Here is a 5,245-nt window from a genome sequence, read left to right as displayed (position 1 = left end):
TTGAAAGCTTTTCCAAAAATGTGACATAAATCTTGGATCTTTATCCGACGAGATGTTTGCTGGCACTCCATGTATCCGTACAATATTATCCATGTATAGAATAGTCAACTTTTCAATATTATAATTCATGCGAAAAGGTAGGAAGTGCGCAGATTTTGTGAGTTTATCTATTATTGCCCATATCACGTTGCGACTCTGTCTTGATTTTGGAAAACATATTATGAAATCCATGAAATATGTTCCCATTTCCATTCTGGGATTTCTAAAGATTGTAGTAATCCTCCCGGACATTGGTGATCGGCTTTCATCTGTTAGCATAATTGGCACTTAGAGACAAACTCGACGGCATCTCTTTTCATTCTGCTCCATCAGAACCTTTCTTTCAAGTCCCTATAAATATTTGTACTGCCAGGATGGACCGAGAATTTTGACTTATGTGCCTCTGACATCGCATCTTGTCGAAAATTGTCGATGTTTAACACACACAATCGTTCTTTCATCCACAAGACTCCATTCTAGGTTCATTTGAAAATCTGATGCCTTTCCAACCTTGTCTTATTCTTTGAACTTCTATAGTGTCGTGTCTCGACTTTGATTTAACTTGACTGCATTCCGAAGTTATGGTTGCGCGGAGAGTGATGCTAGGGTTATCTTACCCATGTTTTTCTTATTTAAAGTATTTGCTACCTTATTTGCCTTGTCAGGGTGGTAGTTTATTTTCAAGTCATAGTCCTTGAGAGACTCTATCCACCATCTTTTTATCGTTTTCAATTCTTTTTGTGAACAAATACTTTGGTGATCTGTTAAGATTTCACACTTGGTGCCGTGAAGGTAATGTCTCGAAATCTTCAAGGTGAAGACTACTGTGGCTAACTCGAGATCATTGGTAGAGTAATTTTGCTCTTATGTCTTCATTTTTATTGAGTCATACATGATTACCCTTCATTCTTGCATGAGTATACATCCTAAGACTTCCTTTGATGTGTTGCTGTAAATGATAAAGCTCTTGTATTCGATGGGTAGTACCAATATTGGTATGGATGCAAGCTTTTACTTTAGCGTTTGAAAGCTCTTTTCACACTCTTCACTCCAGTTAAATTTGGAGTTCTTTTATGTAAGCTTTTCAGGGTATGAATATCGAAGATAAAATCTCGACGAACTTCTGGTAGCAACCGGCCAACCCTAGAAAACTCTTGCTTTTAGTCATAGTTTTTGGTATAGGCCAGTATAGAATTGCCTCTTCCTTTTTAGGATCCACTGATACTCTTGCCTCATATATTATATGACTTAAGAAAGTGATGTTCTATAGCCAAAACTCACATTTCTTAAACTTGCAATACAATTCTCTCTCGCTAAGCATATAAAGAGAGAGACGAATGTGCTTCTTGTGGTTTTCTTAACTTGGTGAGTAAATGAGGATATCGTCGATGAACATCACTAAAAATTTATCGAGGAACAGCTTGAACACTCTGTTCATGCGGTCCATGAAGGCTGTTGGAGTATTTGTCAATACAATGATATTATCGTGTACTCGTAATGCATGTACCTTGTTCCAAAGGCTGTCTTTGAGATGTCTTCTGCTCTGACCTTTAGCTTATGATAGCCTGTGCTCAGGTCGAGTTTGGAGAATACTGTATCTTCTTTAAGTAAATAAAAAAGATCGTCTATCATTAGAAGAAGGTATTTTGATAATNTCTACAATATTGTTGACAAGCATGAGATAAAAATCCTCTTACAATTTGAATCAAATTAAGCAACAAATAAAGTTACCAAAGAAGTAGCAGTTTTACCATGCTCTAGTATTTTGACCATATCTCTCAAATTACTTGGTCAAATGGTTTAAAAAAAATACCACAACTAGACAACTCAATTATCCACATGTTTCTTTTTATGTGAAGAAGCAAATTAGAAGAAGAAGATTTTCAAAAGTGATGTGTAATATAATATAATATCTTGGAACACCAATGAAGACTTATGTGTAAAAAAATAATATTTTATTTGTGGTTGTCTCCCCAAATTTGGCTATAAATAGGGATGCATTGTAATGTATTGAGATATCCCTCATTCTATGAACAAACCTTTGAGGTCATAATATTTCTCTCTATATTTTTCCTTTATTTCTTCATTTAAATACAATTAGCATGTTAATTTCATATTCAAAGTGTAAAACTCTTGGCATGATAATAAGGTTATTAAAAGGTAAGAGTCTATGTTTTATATTATTTAATCATTATTTATTGTTTATGTTATATTTATTTCTTTAAGCATTTTTATACCCTACTTATAAGTGGGAGTTTTGATTTATTGTTGCGATATGTTACACTAAATTCTCGGAACCATTTAAATGTTAGTTTGGTATTACCAACCATTTAAAGTGGATGCCTTGATTTATTATATATAAATATATTATAATATTAAATTCTTGCAACCGTTTAAATGTTAGTTTGGTTTTACCAACCATTTAACTTGGATTCCTGGATTTATTATATATGAATATATCATAGTATTAATTTATTGGTACCATTTAAATGTTTGTTTGGTTTTACCTACTATTTAAAGTGGGAACCTTGATTTAGTGTTTACAAATATATATAGCACAATAAATACTTGACCACATTTATAAGTTTTGGTATATATTATATACTTATAAGATAATAATTTATAACATAATATAAATATGATTATTTAATATATTGGAACCATTTTATTAAGTGGATTCCAATAATGTTCGTTAATGTTAACTTTATTAAAATACCAAGAGTGGATCCTTTAATCTCAACTACTTAAATTAAAATTGGAACAATTAAAATTTACCCATTAAAGATTCAAACAATTAAAATTACAAAGAAACAAAAACAAAAACAAAACAAAAAGACATTGTAGTGGACTTGTAATTACCTTAGCTTCCCTGTGGATACGATATCGGACTCACCGAATTATACTACTTGTGGACAACCTGCTCTTGGGAGTGCAACAATCAAAGTGACAACAAGTTTTTGGCGCCGTTGCCGGAGAAGTATAATTTAATTTCAAGTCTATTTAATTTTTTTTATAGTTTATTTTTCTTTATTTGAATTTTTATTGCTTTTGTGTGTTTTTTTTCTTTTGCATTTGCATTTGCATGAGCGTTATTTTGTCACTTACACTTAGTGGTCGACTCATTCGAAATAACCCTTTATTTTCACAAAACATGGGGGAAGAACCCATCCAAGAAAACGAAGATGAAATTCAATCTCAACACGATCATGATAGACGAAGAACACTTAGAGATCACATGAATCCTACACGTACTAGTGCACCTTCATGTCTAGTTTTTCCCCCTGATGCATCTCATTTCAATTTTAAGCCTGGTATTATCCAACTATTACCCAACTTTCATGACTTAGATTCTGAAAATCCATACATGCATTTACGAGAATTTGAAGAAGTGTGCAACACATATAATGATCTAAATTGTAGTATGAACACCATTCGACTTAAGCTTTTTCCTTTTTCTTTAAAAGATAAAGCTAAAACTTGGCTACAAAATCTTAGATCGGGATCCATTCGAACTTGGGATGAATTGCAACAACAATTTTTGAAAAAGTTTTTTCCATCTCATAGAACAAATTCTTTCAAAAGGCAAATCATCACTTTCACTCAAAAACAAGGAGAAACTTTTTATCAGTATTGGGATAGATATAAAGAATTGCTTAATCTTTGTCCACATCATGGTTTTGAAATTTGGAGAGTTGTTTATCAATTTTATGAAGGCTTAACACCTAAAGATAGGCAAATGGTTGAATTTATGTGTAATGGAACATTTGAAGATAAAGATTCAAACGAGGCAATTGAGTATCTCGATTCATTAGCTGAAAATGCTCAAAATTGGGACACTATAGGTACAATCGAACCATCAAACAAGATTCAATCTCCCACATCTGGTGGAGGTATGTATACCCTCAAAGATGAACATGATCTGCAAGCTAGATTTACCTCTTTGGCAAGAAAAGTTGAAGCACTTGAATTGAAAAAGAACGGTCAATTAAAATCTGTTCAAGAAATTGCGTGTCACATCTGTGATACAAGTGATCATTCTACAAAAGATTGTCCCACTTTGCCCTCTTTTAAAGAATGTCTCCATGAAGAAGCCAATGTTTTAAACAATCTCAAAAGGCCAAATTTTGAACCATTTTCTCAAAGTTACAATCCAGGTTGGCGAAATCATCCAAATTTTAGTTGGAGGAATGATAATGCTGCTCAATTTTCACAACCACATTTCCAAAATCAACAAAATTTTCAAAATTATGCACCTTATGTTCCTCCACGTAAAAGGAATTTGGAAGATATATTGAATTCTTTCATTGCAAAGCAATAGTCTATCAATACTCAAACTGCTCAAACCATGACAGATTTGAAAGATACTCTTGCTAAATTTGCATCTGCACTTAATGTTCATGAAAAAGGTAAATTTCCTTCACAACCTCTGTCTAATCCCAAGGATCATCATTCACAAACTGGAACTTCTGGAACTCAACCGATGGATCAGGTAAAATCTGTTATTACCCTTCGAAGTGGTAAGGTTGTGGAAAAATCCATTCTTGAACCTTGTGAAGATGATGATAAATCAACTCCAAAGGGTAAGGAAGTGGAATCCATAACTTGCGAAGAGGAGGTTCAACAGACAGTGTCACCACCATTCCCTCATGCATTGAAAAATACAAAAAAATCAAATTTGAATTCTGATATATATGATATTTTTAAACAAGTAAAAGTTAATATTCCTTTATTAGATGCAATATAACAGGTACCATCATATGCCAAATTTTTGAAAAACTTGTGCACTGTGAAAAGAAAATTGAAGGTGAAAAAGAAAGCATTTTTAGCCGAACAAGTAAGTGCAATCATTCAAAATAATAATGCTTTGAAATATAAAGACCCTGGTTGTCCTACTATTTTTTGTATTATTGGAGAACGAAAGATTAAAAAAGCCTTGCTTGATCTTGGAGCTAGTGTGAATTTACTTCCATATTCAGTTTATCAAGAACTCAATCTAGGCGAGTTAAAACCTACTTCGGTAACACTTTTACTTGCTGATAGATCTGTTAAAGTGCCAAGAGGTATGGTAGAAGACGTGTTGATCCAAGTTGATAACTTTGTATATCATGTCGATTTCATAGTTTTAAATACACAACCTATCGAAGCTTGTAATGCAATTCCTGTAATTTTAGGTCGTCCATTTTTAGCAACTTCTAATGCTCTTATA

This window comes from Primulina huaijiensis, chromosome 6 (genome assembly GCF_012295235.1).
Source record: "Primulina huaijiensis isolate GDHJ02 chromosome 6, ASM1229523v2, whole genome shotgun sequence".
NCBI lineage: Eukaryota > Viridiplantae > Streptophyta > Magnoliopsida > Lamiales > Gesneriaceae > Primulina > Primulina huaijiensis.
This window is presented reverse-complemented; position numbering follows the sequence as displayed.